The following is a 20654-nucleotide window of genomic DNA, read 5'->3' as shown; positions in this document are numbered from 1 at the left end:
AAAAAGTGAAACCAGTTGCAAACCAGCTCGTTATGTTGTTCATTGACTAACCCAAAAGAAATGAAAAAGGAAACATTGCGGTGAAGGAATAATTCAGAATTTAGAAAATCTCTATCTTAATAGATGCATTTATCCCCAGTTCTTAAGCTCTGAGTAATGCCATGCTGCTCCATAGACAAAAATGAAACTTATAACGTTGCTGATGCAGAGTAATGCTACAGAGCTTTGCAACTGGGTAGCATAAAAGAGCAATAACAAAAGAGAGAAAGCAGAATTTTACCACAGACCCGTGAAAGATCATTTTTTTCCTTCCGGTTCAGCCCCTTAGATGCTGCATTACGTAGTACCTACCAACTCTCAGAAAACAAAGTAAGCAGCGTAGCAGATAAGGGAAGTTTCTATTAGAAAGAAAATAAAACGCTGCTTGAAAATCAAACAAGCTACTGCCTGGACATTTGTTGTAAGGGATCATGTCAAGGATCAATCTTGCAACATTTTCAGTATTTTGGGGCCCAGTCCAGTAAATCACTTAAGCACATGAGTAGTGCTCTTGGTTTACATAATTTTTCATTGACTTATTTGAGCCTGCATGTACGTGCCAGTAAGGAAGAGAGTACTTTGCACTTGCCCGAGTCTTTGGTTTATGCAGCATGTATTTTGGATAGTATTTTGGCAATAATGATGAGCGGGTATATGTCATTTCGTACAACATTGAATTATAGGATTTGCCCCTCTCAGAAAAGAACAACTATTTTTCACAATTGTCATTTCTAACGTAAAGCGTAATTTTATCGTCGTGGTCACAGAACATTATGTAGATGATGAAATGATACTTTCATCCTGCAAATAATAACAAGTCCCAAATACAACACAGGAGTGGTGGACAGTGTCTGATACTTTCACACTCGCACTCGGCGCACGTGGTGTTGTGTACCGTTGGTTGGGTAAAGCGTGATGAAAATGAAATGTGCAGAGATGTGCAGAGATGTTCCCCACGGGAAATGGGTTTCATCAGGGTACCCCAGGGACCAGCTTTTCCCTCGGGGCCGGGAGCATCAGGGGCTCCCCAGGGTGTCTGAGCCGGCCCTGGCAGCCCGGGCCCATCCCACCACCACAGCCAGGAGCAGCTGGGGCCACCGGGGCAGCCCCAGCCCCGGGGAATTGGGCGCCTCCGTGCTTGGCTGGGCTGAAATGGGGTCCTGGGCAGGGGTGCGGGGAGGCCCCAGGGGAGGCTGCCGAGGGGCCCTGTTGGTGCCCTCAGGGCCCTGATACAGCTACATTTTCTAGCTGACATGGCAGGTGATTAGTGTACCTGATGGGAAAATGCCAAGCAGCTCAGTGAGAACACTCTGCATCCCTTAAATTGATAAACAAAATCCAATAAAGTTATTCCACTAACAAATAATTCGGATGGGTTTAAAGTGTTTAGCATATAATTGCTATATCTAGACACCATATATTTAGGCTTTTCTATATGGAACAAAGCCAGAATCCAAATGCAGTAAATTTAAAAATTTAGCTATTGTGTATGTATTCCAAAACTCAGATGTAATCTCTACCTTCCATACTATCCTGAGTTTAATAAACTCGGGGCGGGGGGGGGGAGGGGGTGGTGACCCTGAGGTATCAGACAGTACTTACTGTACATATAAATTAACATTCAAAATTAGGGAAAAAAAAATCCCATAGAAGTAATGTATTAAGAAGTTGCAAAAACTGTTCTGGAGTGATGCTATATCTCTTTTCTGTTACAAATAAAGGTCTAGTATGGACATTTCATTTTAGTTTCTCCTGAGACGGCTGCTTTAATTACCATTCCTCACATCAATATAAGACTTCTCTTCATAGCCGTAACTTTCCCTCTTTCCACTTTTGATTTCTGGTTGTATGAGATGTTAACGGTGATGTTGGAGTGACTGTAACGTCACTCTTGAAAGACTCATAGAAGCAGTTAAACCCAATCTATGCTCCATACTTACAGGTACAAAAGAATGCATGCTTAGGTAGAAATCATAGAAATTTGATAAGAAAAAGATCTTGTAGGGACCTGTGGTCTCTTACGTTGAAGAAAGAATGGTATCTGATTAGGAACAATTCTTAGGATAAGAAAAATATGGTGTGGCATTTTCCTGTTCTTCATTTAGTTGTTCAAATAAGGGTTAAATGAATAGCATAAACAGAAATTCTGTGTGTCTACCAAATATCACAGAGGCTGGTTGTGAAAACCTCTGTTTACAGGCCCAGAAGTGTATCTCGTCCATCTTTTGGAGAGGGAGCAATTCAGAATACTTTATTTTTCCTGTCTAGTTGGTTCCTAGCCGAACTGTCCTCGGATAAACCATGTGGTGTCCATGTGAAAAGCATCCGTCTCATAGGATTTGGACAGAGTTCAACAAATTGATTTGACAACCATATGGTCCTCTTCATCCACATGAACCTTGAAGAAGTCTGACTTCCTTCCAGCCTTAGGAATAGAGCGAGGGAAGAAGGGAACTGTTCTTAAAACTTGTGAATGTTACTCCTAAGTGTGCTAGATGAGAACATTGTCAAAAAACTGCAAGAAATTCTGTAGATTCATGAACTACTGCCATTTCCTCATTTTTTTCTGAATGCATCTCTGCACACAGAGTGTTTGTCATTGCACCAGTATAAACTTGAAGCAGACTGTTGTTCATAAAATTACATCCGTTACATATTATGTGACGGTCCTTTTCACTTACATAGCGTTTCTAAACACAGGAGTTGCTATGTGTGCAGTAGAACTAAAGCAGCTTGTTTTCTTGTGGCTGAGCATCTTGTTCCCTTCCAACCTTGATCTCCCTCCAACCTTGAATTACATCCCTCACATGCTAAAGTGCCTGGTTTATGTTAAATATGCTGGACTGGTCAGGAGCTTAATTAGCTAATAGGAAGCAGGAGGTATAACTACGGAATTGTACTTGCCGTTCCAACAGTGGGCACTTCTTTGGCATTTCTTCCTCCTCTTGCTAACAGTCTTCCTAAAATTTGTAGGGAATAACATCTCTTTGGAAGCCCTTATCCCTCGTTCAAAGTTTATTGAAATTGGCTGAAAGGCTCAGGGGGAGCTGATAGGCAGAGGGACAGCTAGACAACAGGATCATGTGAAACCAGTATCATTAAGAAACCATGAAAAGTTTCAAAACAGGGTAGTCTGATAGGAGAAAGGCTACTACTGCAATTTTGGAATGGAAAAAAAAGACAGAGGTGTGATCAGAGAGAAACAATAGGAAAAGATTATTTAAGAGTAAACCACAAAATTTGAAACAAACATGCTAACACGATTTGAACCAAAGCGCAGATCCATTTCAGATCTTGTATCAATAGTTTTATCCGAGCTTTACAAAATCGCTTGTCAGAAAGGCTTGAATCTAAAAATACGTACAGGAAGGAAGTGTGTTATTTTGTAAAGCCAGTTTTCTTTTTCTTTCTTGGGATTGAAGATTTTTTTTTCAGTCTAAAGAGGGATTTAACAGTGCAGCATGCAAGTAGTAGGATGTTGGAACCTTTAGTTATGTGTTTGTCACTCCATGCGTTTCTTTTTTGCCAGAAGTTTTTCTTGGCTATCTGTATTTTATTGCCAGTTACCTGCAAAAATAATCCCCATTGTCAAAAACTTCTCTAAAAATCATTATTTCTCTTTTCATGAAACAGTATAATAAGCAGATGTCAGTTTACATTGCTGATTTGCAAAGACTGAGTTTTGATAACTGCAATTATATTGCTATTCCATTATCTCACTGTGACAGGTCACTTCAGACCATAATGCAGATTAACTTTATGCCATGTTGTATTTTATGTAGCCCTATAGCCTTTCTGAGAGATTACATACATTAAAGATACGTTTGATAAATATGAAGTAACTCATACTAGGACTTTTGTAGTAGTAGTGTTATTTTAGCTGGGAGGTTAGTAGTAATAATAATGTTTGAGCAATAGCACTGCCTTTGTAGCCAGAATGGTATAAGGCAATAAGCAAGCCAGAACTTGTAAGGAGAGGTAGTATCTTTTATTAGATCTGAAAACAGGCTTGTATGCATCAAAGCTTGTCTGTTTTTACTAGACGTATCAGTTGGTCTATTGAAACAATATAAAAGTAGATACTTTATCATCCAGAGGCAATCTGCTTTTTCTCAGCACGCTAATTCTTTCCCATTTATTTTTATCCCATTATTTTGGGAAGGTAAATATAATTCAGGATCTAAATATATGGAAATAACATCAAGGGACAAAAGCTAAAGTTTATGCTGTAAACAAAAGTTTATTTCTGTGTTTTGCCTTTTTTGAACATTAAGCAAAACACACTTTAAAAGTCCAGTTGACTTGTCACTACTTCTATCTTTTGCACTGCTCTCAGTTACAAATTGAGACCAAATGGACAAATCTGATACCAACAAGTTACTTTTCTTTTTGAAATCTTAACTACTAGAATTCTGTAGTCCTTCTGCTTTTAAACTTATTACCAGTTATTTCCTAAGTTAAAATGAGAGTCAAATTTTAGATCATAATGTCCCTTTAATTGTTTGCCTTCCCTTGTGTTTGTACTTTTACATGCACATGTAATATGTGTTTAGGCGTACTTCTATATTTTTAAATCTTTAACAGAAAATTTTAAAATCTTTAACAGAAAATACAAAACAAAACAAAAATGAACAAAATAATGTATTTTATCTTCCCAGAGACATACTCCTTTATTTTCTGAAATGACAGAAAAAATCTTAAATCATCCAAGTTTTGTGCTGGTTTTTTTTTCTTTTCTCTGAGTAAGATTTTTAATAGATTAACCAAAATGCCAGCAGTTCTTAAGGATTTTAATTTGTGACTATACATCATTACAAAAGACTAATTCCTTACTCTTCTCAGGTGGAGAGCCCAACTGAAGTCCGTGGATTAATGCCATTAGTAGTATTCATTTCACTGAGCAATAGTAGACTTTGAAGTTTTCCTTGAACCTTAATTCAAGGAATGTTACAAGTATCAAAAACACATGCCTGAAAGACTGCGGCCGATTGCAGTTTAGCACAGCTCTAGCCCCTGCTTAGTGGGCTAAATCCGTCGTAAGTCTGTCTCTATTTCAGAGGGGAATGAGGCTCCTAACAGGTTAAACAATAGTCGTTTCAGCTGGATACATCTCACCGGGTTGTAACCAGCTACAAATGGGGCACCTTGTCGGATGTGGCTGCCTGGCGTCCCTGGGCAAGTCCATGGGGAAAGGCAGGTGCTCCCCGAGCACGACTCACCCCACTCCACTCCACCATTGCCCTCCGGAGCTGCTTTCCTTTGTCCCATAGCTGCGGAGGAAGTGTGAATGGCTATGTAACTTTCAGCCTGCCAGCGTTAGGTGATATGAAATTTGGGTTCTCAGCAAGGGGATGTCTGCCCAGAAGCGAGTTTTGCAGCTGTAAGCAAGCTGAGCAAGGAGCCCACTAACAAGCGAGCGCCCACGGTCAGGGCCAGGAGGAACCCTGCAACTGACGTTTCCCTTAGTCAGCACGCAGACTGCAAGGGTATTACAAACTGCCCCGGCCAGAGGAAGAGAAATGTGCTGTTCAGAGCATCTGAAGCATTCAGAGAGCAGATATAATGAGTAATTCATGTAGTGGGGTTGATGACAACCACTTATCTGTTTTACCAGACATAGATGAGGTGCCATGGCAGCTAATGGGAGATAAAGATAGGGTGAGAAAAGACATGCGATAATGGGAGTCTGAGCAGAAACAATTCTTTCCAGAGAACGGTTTCTTCAACTTATCCTAAACAATGGGATACACTGTCCAAATATTACCTACGTAGTACTTGAGCACACTCATTCTAATAGCAAACAGCTGTTTGATTCAACCGCGTTTATGCCCTTTGCTTAGTGTCCATGGACATTTGTATGATTCGAGTTTTGGTCAGCTGTTCAGGAAATGGCTGATCTTCTAAGTGAGTATCTATCTGTCCTGCACTTGAAGATACTCACTGTTTGACTTCAGTCAAGCATTATTCCTCATTTCCCTCCTTCAAAGGCTTAATTCATTGTATCAGGGAGTAGAAATTACAAGATGACCATTGTCTCATGTAGACTGAAAATTTTGGGTCCAAATTGTTCTTGGGAGCCACACATAAATTTATTCTTCAAAGAATTGTTTTAAAATTGTAAACTGGACTCAGGGAATGTGGGGCTCATCACACTGCACACATTTCTCAGGTATAGCATCTTGGAGTTGCCTTAAAGGTGCTGAATTTAGATGCCAATGGTGCTTGCAAGAACCAATATATGACAGACTAGCTCAGTCTCATACATGTGAAGAATTCATCAAGATTATACTTGGGTTTTTTTCAATTTCTACATGTGGCTGATACTTTTTTGTTCACTTACTTTTAATGGTGAGCAAAGGTCATCCTTGAAAGCCATACAGATGCCCTCAATGGCGAAATATAGTATCAAGTATTTTAAGTCATATTAGTACTTCTTACTATCTGGGATAAGTACCTGATTAATTCAAAACCATCTGGAAAAGAGTTTTCTCAAACTCTGTTTCTTAGTTTTCTGGAAGGAATATTGTTTTCTAACTCTATAACATCCTAGTTAAAGACCAAAAAGATAGCTCAGAGATTGAGGATTACTATTGTAACACTATTGAATTTAACTTGGAGCACATTTACAGACTTCAGATTGTCTTCATATTATACAGAGGAACAGCAACAGAAGCAGAGAAACAACAGGAAATGTGTTGTTGCCCTTCTCATCTTTCTTTCCTGTGTTCATGAAAGACCATCTAAATGTCTTATTGATAATATTCACTCTTATATTGGCTGGATACAAAAAATATAAAGGAAGAATAAGTTGCCTATTTTCAATAAATATTGCTTGGATTCTCTCATCCCACGTTCCAATTTGGTACGCCAGAACACAACATGCTGAATTTTAAACATGCTAGAAAGCTCTGTTATTCTTGCTAAATCCCTTATTTCTTTATCTGATTAAAGAAAAATACAAGCTAAAAGTTTTAGCTTTTATAAAAGCCTAAGCTTAATCAATATTACAATTACCTATCTAACTGTTTCCACATAGCTGTAGTGCACTAGCACATTTTCCTCTGTTCTGGCGCATATCTCTTAAGGAAATTTCTCCCACTAAAACCTACTGTAAAGGGGCAAAAAATTACTTACCGTTGAGTGCATTGCTCAGCTTCTATGAATGTAAAATTTTAAAACCAACTGTCTTGTAAACTAGGGAAAAAAAGTATTATTTCTGCCTAAGTAAGCACTACACATTCACTTAGGAGACTACTGCATATTAACAGGGAAATATTATTTAAAACAAATACAAAACAAAAGTGTATAATCAGCCTTGCAGCTTGTCACAAAGCACTTATTGCTTGATCAGCTCACCCAAGATGGGGAAAATTTCAAAGACAGTAAGCAAATTCTCCTCCCAGATTTGCACCGCATTAATTAGCTTTGACTTGCTATTCCTTCTGTGTATACAGAGAACCTTCTTTGGCTTCGTAGATATCCCTAGCACTGCAAGATAAAGTAATCCATAAATTCTGTTATTTTGTACGGTAAAAATGGGTGAAGCATTTACCATAGGCAAATTATAGTTAAAAGATGTATCCCATGGTAATCAAAATATGAGTTATCAGTGTCAATTTTATTAGAAGTATGAAATAAATATATAAAAGTGTATAATGCAATGGTACAACTACACAGCTGTTCACATAGGAGTAAACGTGAAAAGAAAATACACAGCCTTCAGTCCTTCCCTGTCATACATGTGTATGTAGTGTATTGTTAAGTGATTACATACTGTGTCTGCTTAATTATAAACTGAGAAATAATTATATCGTGTGGCTTTTCTAGCACCTTAACAATGCGTAGATATAATGATTATGGAATATCAGATAAAGTTGATAGAATATTTTGCTGCAGCTATGAGGCTTGTAGGAAGAGGAAATGTATTTTAACATGTCAACTGTCATAGTTGAAGAATCCACACAAACTTTCAGACATACGAAGCCATTCTTCAGGATTGAAATAAAAGCAACAGATTTCAAAGATCTGGGGGTTGGACTAGATGATCTTTAAAGGTTCCTTCCAACCCAAACCATTCCATGATTCTATGAGTCTATAAGATAAATATGAATTGAGAATGATTGCTCAGAGTTTAGCTGGTTATGTACCAATTAGATCATTGCTTAAAAATAAAGGTGATTGGTACCTGTGAAGTATGGGGCATACTGCAGGAGAGGGGAAAATGCGTAAGAGACGGAGAAATTTCAGGCTTGCTACCTCCTGGGGGAAAAAAGAGAACTCGTACTTCATAACCTGTAGAGCATGGAGAGGTTAACGGTGGAGAAGAGAGTTTATAAAATGTCAAAAATATATCTCTGTTAAGTCTCTGGCTTCTGGGATTGTGCAGAGTTATCAATGAGCCCATAGTTCCCAGGCTCATCTTCAGGAGGTTTCTCCTGAGGGTCAGGATTGAAGGATTAGGATGAAATGACCCTTTTGCGAGAAACATTGACCCAGTGGCAAGTAGGTGTTTCTTCCTCTATAGGTATTTTGTGCGAATTCTTCCTGGGGCACAACGGTTATTTACTTTCCTTTGCTTGCTGTCAAGCACTGGATGAAGTATATTACATTCCTGGATGCTCAGGGATAGGATCCAGGATTATTTTGCTGTAGTTAGTATTTCCTCTGCAGTTGTGATGGACAAGAGTTGCCGAGTTTTACGTTGTTTGATTAGATACAGTCTAGACGTGATCGGTATACTTTAGACTGTAAGGAGTTTGCTTCTGATCACATGCTTGGTGGGACTGGAGAATGGTTTGAAGGCTAGGGTGGACAGCTCTGTCCATCTTTCCAAGTAAAATCTTCTCCTGTATGGAATGTAAGGACTTAATGATTTTCTGCATAGATTACAAGGCAGAATGGTATGTGACAGTCAGAAGTGTATTACCAAAGGGAACTCCCCACGTAGTGCTTGAGTGTCTCTTCAAAATAATGCTTATTACTTTAAAGAGCTATTTCTGCATAAGGATAAAAGAAAAACAAAGGATTTGCTTAAAAAAAACTAAATTCCACCGGCTGCACTCCTGCTGTATTTTTGCCAGTGATACAACACAGTGATGAGAAACAGTATCTAACATGAAAAAAGCATGCATTTCTAATAAGAAATGAGATAATGCAGGAGAAAAGGTTATAATAAATGACAAATGCAAAGGGTAAATATTGCTAATGCAACTAGCAAGTTTTTTTTTTTTATCCTGGAGAATTCACTCCAAAAACATAAAAGGAAATGCATCAGGTTTTGCCTTTTTATTAATGAAAGCATTAATGTGATGAACTTGCAGATGACAAAATTACCTCATTTAAAATATAAAAGCTCAAAATGTAGGGTACTAGGAAGGAACTGAATTACAAGCAAACAAAAAAGAAGTAATTTGTTCTAAAACCTCCTTGACTCTCACTAACACAGGAAAAGCTAAAAGAAAGAAAAGCATGAGTTATTAAGATTTTCATTAAGGTGTTATTTTATTTTGTGAGAAGGAGCACTTCAAGACAGTGGAGGGTTCTTGTATTTTTATTGTTTAGGATATCAGGGTGACAAAGTTAATTTCCACCTTTTTTGGCTTAATTTTATTTGACTTTTCTAAGGAACTCAGACACGTGCAATTGCTCTGTTAGTCCCTGGCTCCCTCAGATGTGTTTGAAACCCATGGCCCAAAGAGGTCAGGAAGATACCTTGTTCCTGCAGGTATCATGAATGATTGGGTAGAAGGGAGCGACCAGCTCAGCATCCTGCTGGGAGAGGGGAGCAGGTTGTCACGCCTGACCCGGATGATGGCTGGTGATGGCTCGCGCCCAGGCCCACCGCAGGCTTCTTCTGGCTCAGCCAGCAGCCAGGGAGGGTGACAGGTTTTTTAGGGTGAAGCAATGGGATGTTGGTGGTGGGGAGAGCTGAGCGTGTGATGGTGAGTACCATGGGCTACCTTTGCGTTATCCAGTCATGCAGCTCTACAGATGCTCCTGGGCTCTGCTACCCCGGCTGCCCCGTGTGGCACATATCTTAGTCCACTCTGAAGCTCTCTTGCTGGGGTGAACAACTAGCTTCCTCCGAGACAAAACCCCTGTGGGGCTCAGGGGTAGCTTGTTTCAGGAGCTGCTCACTCTGGCAGCAGGAGTGAGACCCTACCAGGCTGAGCCCCTGCAGTCCCACATAGCCCTCCAACTGTATCCACGCAGGCCTTACCCAGGGTGCACGGCATGTACTTCTGGTGTAATTTTACAAAAGCACTGCTATGGGTGTTCGTGGCAACGCTCTTATTATCTGAGCGCCATGTAGTGGGGAGGTGGCCGTGCTGGAGAGGGTTGTCCCTCAGGGCAGGCACGTGGCACCACCAGGCCCGCTGCCCAGCAGGCAGTCCCTGGGGGGGTCCCTTTAGGAGGGGATGTATAGACCAGAGGACTACCTGCCTGAAGTTATCTCAGTGAGAGGGAGGATCTAAAGATGAAGGACACAAACACACCAGAAATCAAATTACATTAATTCCCCCCGTTATTGTACAAATTGCACACTAAGACACGAAGACAACTGTTCATTGCCTCTACGTGCTGGGGTAGGACTAGCAATCACCGATTATCCTGATTTGAAAGTGGATGTACGTTAGAAAGATCTAAGAAGTCGTCTTAACAGATGGGATCTGGCTTGGAAAGGGGAATTGTATTATGTTATAAACATATAAACATGTTTTATATTTCATGCCATGTTAGGAGTGCCTTCCAGCTTAAACAATAAATTAAGTGGTCCTCAACAAATGTACAACAAACAGATCGTGAAAATCAAAATCAAACAATAATTAAAATTTTAAAATTCACGCACTGGATTCATTAATTGCCTCTAGGATGGCTGTTGTATACATGCAGCTGTTTCTCATCCTTAACTTAAAGGCCTGTTTAAAATGTAACATTGGAAAAGCAGCAAAATAAAGAAAAAATATTAGAAAATAAAGGGTTCACTTCTTTCTTCTGTGTTGACAAGGATACCGTATCAAGAGCATTGACTAAGACTTAAAAAATTAAGTTTCTGAGAGTCTAACTGCTAAGATCATTCACTCCCCAAAGCCTGTGGGAAGATTATTCAGCCATAAGTAGACTATGTCACTGGTACGGTCATATTTCCTTATCTTATCTGTGAGGAGCCGGCTCGACTAATGAGCATTTGCAGAAACTGGAATGAGGTACCGAGATGCCAGAGTGACTCTTGGGTCTGCAACAGTACTGCCACTGGGTTTTCCTGTCCATGGTGTCTTTCAGGCTCAGGTTGTCCTAGATAATGGAGAGCTGATGGCATAAGGAATATATCAGGTGGATAATGTTGGTGATATTTTTCCTCTTTTTCATATAACCTAAAAACCATATTAGTAGATGACAAGTGGTGAATGATTCCTAAACTGTTGTTAATATAATGTGATTTAAAGGAATGATAAAAATAGTGTGATGGTATTGCTTTACAGGTGCTCATTTATGGTAGAAAACTTGGTTCAGTGCACATAAATTAGGGTGGACAATTTCAAGCTTATATTTCTTGCATCCCAATTTTTAGAATTGATGTCTTTTAAAATAAAATATTAAGATGCTGTGATTCTATAGACATGTCTTATTTAGTGGTTCTACTGAATCATTGCGGTAAATATTGATTTAGGTGACTAAGTCTCCTGAGATAAAATTAGGCACTGAGAAACGCACTCTGGCTACAAAAACAAATTCAGATGTATTTAAAAGTTTAACAGTGCTTGTATTAAGGATTTAGAATGGTTGTTTTCTGCTGCTTTACTAATTTTTTTTATTCTGTGGGGAGGCTGGATGTTTTGGAAGTATTTGTAGGAAGCTGTCCTGGTTTCGGCTGGGATAGAGTTAATTTTCTTCCTAGTAGCTGGTACAGTGCTGTGTTTTGGATTTAGTATGAGAATAATGTTGATAACACACTGATGTTTTAGTTGTTGCTAAGTAGTGTATACTAAGTCAAGGATTTTTCAGCTTCTCATGCCCAGCCAGCAAGAAGGCTGGAGGGGCACAAGAAGCTGGGAGGGGACACAGCCAGGACAGCTGACCCAAACTGGCCAAAGGGGTATTCCATACCATATGACATCATGCCCAGTATATAAACTGGGGGGAGTTGGCTGGGAGGAGTGCATCGCTGCTCAGGAACTAACTAGGCATCAGTCGGCGAGTGGTGAGCAATTGCATTGTGCATCACTTGTTTTGTATATTCTAATTCTTTTAGTATTATTATTGTCATATTATTATTATTGCTATTATTATTATCATTATCATTATTTTTCCTTCCTTTCTGTCCTATTAAACTGTCTTTATCTTAACCCACGAGTTTGGGGTTTTTTCGATTCTCTCCCCCATCCCACTGGGTGGGGGGAGCAAGTGAGTGGCTGCGTGGTGCTTAGTTGCCGGCTGGGGTTAAACCATGACAGAAGCTTAGCACTGCAGCGATGACGAAGGTAAGTTATTGGCTCTTCAGGAGTTCTTTTCAACTCCTGTGATCTGTCATGGCCTGCAGATGTGGCTTCTTGGATACAATCTTGAGGATGAAGGTTTGGGTTCTGCATTAGGATCACGCTGCTGCCCATCACATTTATCAGCCATGTCCAGAACACACCTCAGAACACCCTCTACACAAAAACGGGAAAAGATTGTTATAAACTTAGTTCTAGACGGGTTACTTTTCATCCACTGAGACATAAAATGAGTGAATATTTTAAATTTTCATAGGTGAGCACTTAAACACATTATTTGGCTTTGTTGAATAATTTTATTAGTGATGTTTTATATTCTCTCTTACGAGCAATATAAATATGATTTTTTTTGCTTATGAAAAAGGTCTTTTCTTGAAGAATAACAGTCCTTAGCATATGTTAGAAATGGGGTGACAAGTTAGGATAAGAACCAACAATTCTCAGTTTCTGTATGTAGTGAAATAACTCCCTAACAAGCGTCTTTGCTTTTAGCCTACTTTTGTCTGCTTACAAAGAACTTTACTTGTCAAGAATTCTAGGTACCTACTCTTCAAGCAGAAAGAATAGATGGCCTCCAGTCTCCCACAGGGAGAGCTGAGAATTAAAAAGATCTTTTAGAGAACCTAAGAATGGCTTTAGCTCCTTCAGTAGCTGAACGAGGATTTATAATAAAAGTGCGAACGCACGTGCTACAACTCGCAGTGAAAAGCTGTCATGATACCACAGTATTTGCAATCTAAATATCAGCTTTTCCAGGCAGCCTCCTGCACTTTATAAATGCTTTTGATGTACAAATAATTTCTGGCATAGCTCTTGATAATTCTTGACAAATATTTTAAAATTATAATGCGAATTAAATGTGCGTGCTGGAAGCTTTCTTTTCAGTACATAGCGTACAGCAGTATGGGCAGAGGCTGTCTCAAATGAGCTACAAAATTGCTAGCAATGAACATTACATGTCGTAGGCAGGTTTGTACCTGGCTGCCTCAACTCTGTCAACTTCCTTGTGTGCTCGGGTACTGTCGGTGATGGGGACCTTTAGAAATGCACACGATAACAACTATTGCCACTGCCAAATTCCTCAGCATGAACAGTAACAACTTCTGAGCTTCTTTATTGTCCGGAAGAAATAATCACTACCTGGGAGACGTAGGTTTGTACTTCTAAGGCAGTTTCAGCTGCTGGATGTAAGTGCAAGTCATAGAGCTGTAAATCAAACTTTCCTACCCAGAGTGCTGTGAAAGCCAGTACCCCAACACCACTCATCTTTCCAAGGCAATCTCATCGCCCAATTCTTCCTCCACATTCTCCCCCTCCTCCAGTCCTGTTGGCTTCTTTTTGTACTTGCCCTTTTCTTCTCTGACCTTCAATGACACAATTACATCTCCCATGCCATTCATCATAACTTTATCTCCCTTTCTCCCCCCTGCCCCATTCCTTGCACCCTTCTGCCTCCACTACATGTGGTTCACTGGGGGGATCCCTTTTCTCTCTTTGGTTTCCCTTTCTTCAGTCCAGCTGCCCTGGACCTTTAGTTTCTCATGTCATTCTGGCCCCTCTTGCCGAGGGAGGGACTTTGCTGAAAAGGTCTGCCTGTTTGAAAGGACAAGGGATAATAGCTGTTCTGACTCCTGCCTTATAGCATGCTTTAAGAATGCTATATTCTTAGGACTGAGGCATTTAAAACATACATATTGTATATAGTCAGCAGTACGTCTAACCCCATTACATGCTCATACCTTGTCTTCTGTCCTGACAGTTTGAACTGGGCAAAATTTCCATTTATTCACATTGCATCATCCCGTATGTTCTCTGCCTGGTCTAGCTGCAGTCTCTCCCTGGGCATGTGCACATGCAGCTAGAAGTTGTGGGAGCATAACCCAGTTTCCTGCTGTCCACCCCTGTCCCTATCACAGGTTTTGGGTGGTACCTAGCAAGGCTTTAATTTTAAGGTTAGGTTCCTAGATCCTTTTCCAGGTGAGACACCATAGACAAATACCCGTGAAGTTTCTGAAAGGAAAAGAAGAGGCATCTCAGACTGGTGTGCAGTCCCACTGTAATACTCACACAGGATTTTTCAGAGCCACATGAAAGCATGACAAATTGGTGAGGGGAAGGGTCAGTCAGTTGCAGGGGAAAAAAACCACAGAGTTTGCCCTCCCAGCTACCTTCATGGACTGGCTGACTTTCCTGCTGCATGACAAATGTGCGGGCATCATCTTCCCAAGCTGGGAGGAGAAACAGCAAGAATGTGGGAGAAAGGAGATGAAGCCAAGAGCATGATGGAGGGATTTAGGAAATAAACCCCTCCTTTATGGAAGGATCTGGGCTACTGATAGATATCCATAAGGGAAGTGGTGGTGAGGGAACCAAAGATACTACACTAGGTGGGAAACATGTCAGGCTTGCTGAGAGGAGGCAGGACAGCAAGACACAGGATGCAGGCTCCATAAAAAAAGCTTGTGTGAGTAAGACATTGCTCATCTATAAAGGCTTACATGACTTTTTACAATCCTTCAACATAGACATTGCTGAATCCTCATTGATCAAGTCTCCATACTCTTGTTTTTGCCCTCTTTCTATCTTTTCTGGGCTGTCTGTGATGCTTTGGTGTTAGAGAAGGAAAGCAGCCCAGTTTATGGCTTCCACCTTGCAGTATTGCTGCTCAACATGTTTAATCTGCTACCAGTGCTGACAGTCCTATCAATAGCCAGGGGTGCCAGAAATGTCACGATAATGGTGAACAACTGTGGTGGTGTGGCAAAAAATGGGGTTCCTGGAGTCTTTCTTCCATGCACTCTTGGGAATCTCTGCATGGTCTGTTGACCAGCTATCTGCATGTGCTTGACAAGAGTACAGGTGAGTCGTGGGGAACAGTCACCAGGGTTAAAGACCACATATGGTAAAATAAAGTATCCCAGCTCCCAAGAAGTAGAGGCTAAGGAGGAGTGTACAGCAGACAGAGTCGTGCGGAAGAAGGTTCAGCTGCATTTGAGTCTATTCTACTTTCAAAGTATATAATGGGTAAGTGGGAAGGCAGGTTACAGTGGATATGCAGTCATCACTAAAGCAAGGCTTGCAAGTTCAGCCTGTGTTCATCTTTAGACAAGGGAGGGCAGCAGCTTTTTTGATAGCTGGGGTCAACTGTCTCGCACATCTCTGTCTCACCCCTCCTCCCACTCCTGTGTCCTGAGAAAGACACAGCAGTGCACATCCGGAGGAAGCCCAGAATGGAGAGAGGTTGATCATTAGGCTTTCTAGACCCCTTATTGCCAGGCCTTCAAGAATCTGCCTTGACAGTCCCTCCTGAGCAGCCTTTCTCCAAGATGTCATAGGAAAGCTTTAGGTATGGATGGCAAACAGCTATGGGCATGTATGCAAACACACCAGATTATGCCTACACTGCAAGCTGAGCTAAAGGATCCTTCAAGTTGCAAATTCAGATGCTCAAGGGTTTGGAAATGTCAGAATCATGGTTGCTGTTGGCAATGCAAGCCTGGAAAAGTATCATCAATTTTGTGTATGTCCTCCCTGAGAGGCTCACTTCTTTGTGGCAGGTCCAGTGTGTGATGTTCCTTGTGGCTCTGCACAAGTCCATCACACAAAACAAAGACTTGTGAGTCTGTCAAGTCTGTGAATGGGCTTTCTTATAGAAAGCAAAAGATATTTTTGTTAAGTCCACAGTTGCTGATTCCCAATTATCTTTAGAAATGTTTAAGCAACATAAATTTAAAGAGGGAAATGGTTAATATTAGTTAGACTGCTTGTGTTTCAGTATTTTGAAATGGCTGAGCTGTTTGTGGTTTTTTTGTTTGGTTTTGCTTTGAAAATGGACTTCTACTTTTAATCTGATGTAAAAACTGGAAGATGTTTATCCAAGTCATAGGCAACTGAAAATTAAGTTATAATGGAGAATTTTAGGCAATCGTAATATAATTGTTTATACTACTTGGCATATATCTACAAATATATTTATTTACATTGTAAGCTAAATGAATCAAAGTGCCTACTGGAAAAAAGCTTGTAAACATGCAAGTAGCCCATGAGATCTGCAGCAAGCTAGACCAGCGGAACAACAGAAGGTTTTCTTAAACTTATTGGCAATTGGCCCTGAAATAAGAAGCTACAATCAATAGATTTTAACAGTTTACACACCACGATAGAAAAATAAACAAAGCTTTGCATGGCTATGTGCTCGATTTCCTTGTTTACCGCAAGGCTCTATCTTGAACAGTCACATTTCAGCTCTATTTTTAGGCAACATTTATGGAGAGGAACTGCGATACCCAGAGCTCCTACGAGCTGTGCGTTTCCCAGGGAGACCTCAGGGAGCAGCTGATGTCTTGTTTGCTCTTCCAAAGAGGGTAGCTCTGAGCCCCCTCTTTCCTGCCATGTCCTTCTGAGAAAGGCAAAGGAGGACGTTTCTTCCTCGCACCCCTTGGGATGTGGCAGGGGCATCCTTGCGGTTGGGCAGCGCTGCCAGCACTGACAACTCCGCGCCACACAACCCTATAAACAAGCGGCCAAGAGCTGGTGGATGAAGCGGAAATTGCATTTTGCAAAATAAGCCCAAGTTTAATCATTCTTGAGGTAATGTACATAAGAAGGAAATGAAACTGCTCTCTAGAAGAGTAATGTATTTGCTTATTGTCTGAGGAACTAAATATTGTGAAAAGGAAAACGGGGTCTATAAAGTGTTGTATCAGTTTGTTGTGCAGCTCAGAGGGTAAACTTGCCTTCTACTGACTATAGATGTAGTGATAGAAACCATCCCTTGGTGCAAGACTTGAAACCAAATTTAAAATGAAAGAGGATGTGATCATACCATAAAATTCAGTCATACTGAAAATGAAAGCAAAACCCATGAAGGATTCACATGAGTCCTTCAAGTGACATTAACCTCATGAAAAATCCACTCTGCTATCATCTGCAAGCGTTTCATGAGCGGGAGGATTTAGCGCTGAGGAAGCACACAGTTTATTTAAACTTCCCCTCCAGCAGCTGTCAATGGGTTTGAAACATCCCCACGTCCCCTCAGGGGCTCCCGGGTGAAGGTGATGATTTTGGTTCAGGACCTCAGGGAATGTGCACTCTCACCGCCCTGTTAAGAGAGGTAATCTGACTGCCAGGACTTTTATATGGCATAGCTAACACAAATAAATCAATTTAACAAACACTGCTTTTCCCTTTTCCCCTAAATGTGTTCATGGATGCCTGTGGCAGCACTTACAGAGGTCAGGCCGAGCAGCTGTCGCCATCATAATTTCCTATTTTCAGTCACACTTGACAAAACTGTGGGTTTCTCTCCTCTTGGAAAGATCAATGTCTGATCTCTGCTCAAATTTACTGAGTAAATAAAACACTGGGTGGTGTCCCCGTGGACATTTAGGAGTGTAAAAAGTGGCAAAGTAGGTTCATTTGAGCTGCTCTAGACTGAGGGCAATCACTCCCATGGCACCTGTCTCTGCGCTGCCTAAAGGCAGCCAAAGGGCCTCTCTCTGAAGGCAACACATATTCTACCATCTACATTTGGACAGATGACTCTCACCCTTTAGCTTTTATTCCATTTGCCCCTTCAAAGATAGACAAAAGATTTTCTTTTTTTTTTTTGTAACTTTAATATGTTAAATATAATATGTACTAATACTATATAATATAATCGATATAATTATAAAATATAATTTAGTATGATTATGATCAATATCTGAAAATGGAGCTGGAATAATTTCTAGTATGCTCATCAGCAGAGAACGCATGTTTCAATGCTGAGTCTTTATAATGAAGATAGATTGCATTTAGATACGTTCATAGATGCTTCAGCTTGGTCAAGCTATTTGTTTGTTTTTCTCTTTGAAATAGTAACACATTTCTGTTTGTACCTCTTACCTGTACACTGAGTAAGTGTAATACGGATGTCCATGAAATCTCGGGAATTACATAATAGTCAAAATTCAATGACTATAGAGTTGCATTTATTAAATTCTTTTTGCATTGTGGTTAATCATTTAATGTGAATTCCTGGTCATCCTGAAATCACTGACAGCTTTTTAGTGGCTTCAATGGGGCTACGACATCAATGCAGATACATCCCAGATAGATGAAGCAAAACACTCCACAGTAAAATAAAACAATTACTTTGCTACTAGAAAGATGCTATCAACTACAATTAAACTTAGTATGCTGTATGTGGAGATAATTTCTGCAAAAATATGGGCAGCTTCTAGCTATTTTTATACCTATTTGGTTATAACAACGTCTTATAACTGGTATAGAGTCACAGCCGCAGTTTCCCTTTCTTGGTGGTGGTGTAGTTCAAAAGCTGTCTGGTTTTGTACCTGACAAGCCGAAGGCATATACATTCTAATCTTGTCCAAAAGGAAGATTGTACCAATTTATCTCAATCTTTCCTAAATTGAAGTAGTTAAATTGATACGTGTGTGTATGTGCAGCTGATGGTGTTCATCTACACTTCTCCTTCAATTAATCTCTCTGGCAGTTGCAGCACGTCCTGCCTACCAACCAGTCCTTGTGTGGGCTTGGGAGAAGTTCAAAGACTGTAACTAGAAAAGGACTGGGCTGCAAACAGAACAAAGCAGAACTGAAACTGAAGTCCCAATGTGTTTTGCTTATTGCTCAGACCTCCTTTGCAGTACGACACCTCACCGTGCCCCAAATTAGGAGGCTTGCCAACAGGGACTGTTTGAAGCTTGTTTGATCGACCACATCTTCTAATGCTGTTTAAAAACATTGCCCTTTCTAGAGCTGCAGTGCAGAAATAATTAACATTTACCAAATTCTAGCAACAATTTGTCTTTATAGGACTCGAGCTTAATAACCAGCTTTAAACTTCTGCTGACAGTCATTCTCACCTTTCTGCTTAGGATTCAACTTGACCAACATTTAAGCAGACAGGTGCTGGCACTCCCATCACGCTAAGTGGTTCTGCTCACCCCCAGCGTCTTGTCCCTGTCCCTGGGCTCCCTGTTGCTTCATGCTATTGTAAATATTTGTGCAGTTGCTCAAGGAACTGATATAGCTGGGAAAAAAAAAGAAAGAAAAAACATTGCTTTCAACCATATCAGTCTCCTGATGCTATTTTGCCATGTGGATATAGAACAAATTTTGCCGGCAGAGGGGAGGAGGTAGCATGCCTGAGTATGGTGGTTGGAGGCAAGGGGAGAGCCCGACAACATCTTTCAGTGGCTGTGCTGACTTGGAGTGTTTGTCAAACAGTACACCCTTCAGTTCAACCTGTTATTTCACACGATGCCTCCTCCTAAGGAATTCTTCACAATCACTATATTTGTCATGTCGACTAAGTGCATCTAGTGCCATCTCACCCTGGGAGCTGAGCATGTCTGGGGCTGACTCTCACTGCCTGGGATGCCACGTAGGAGTCCTGGCCACTGGGGTTCAACCCACGGTTAGCATCAACTATTCAGTGGTAACAAATGGGCAGAAAGACTTTGCCATGGCTTATCTGAAAGACAGGAGTAGACCAAAAGCTTATTTGTGCTTACATGTTCCTGTAATTAAACCACTAGCACACTGAAGTCTTAATCCAATTGAAAGTTCTTTGATTACAGCATTTAAAAATGTGCCTTCATTACGAACTCAGTAGACCCACTTAATTTGTAATTATAAACATTAATAAGTAAGTGGCATAGGAAAATCAGGGCAGCCTGGAGGATTTGGGGATGGTAACTGCTCCTGAGAAGGATACGGATGTGTCGCTCAGGAGTGGAGTTGATCAGAAGCTGCTACCAGGCAACCTGGGACCTCAGAGGAACCTCCTGGGATGAGGGGCAGGATCTACCTCATCTCACCTCCTTCCAGAGGGAGAAGAGACTTGCGAGGGCCTCCCCACCACCGTCTGCTCTGAGCCCAGACAGAGCAGCCCCATGGGAAGCAGAGCGGGGCCACGTGCTCTTTTCCTCAGGGCTGCCAGAGAACTAAGCATTGGCAAATGACTTCCACAGCAAATTTGGTTAAAAGTCTTTCAGACTGGCTTTATCACATGCATAGATACAAGAGAAATTGGGCCATCTCATTTAACAAAAAAAGGCCCCAGCCCCTGGCTTTGTGTTGGTGCTCTTTGGATCAGGGCAGAGAAGTCAC

The sequence above is a fragment of the Gymnogyps californianus genome, chromosome 1 (assembly GCF_018139145.2).
Source record: "Gymnogyps californianus isolate 813 chromosome 1, ASM1813914v2, whole genome shotgun sequence".
In the NCBI taxonomy this organism is placed as follows: domain Eukaryota; kingdom Metazoa; phylum Chordata; class Aves; order Accipitriformes; family Cathartidae; genus Gymnogyps; species Gymnogyps californianus.
Note: the sequence above shows the minus strand (reverse complement) of the source record.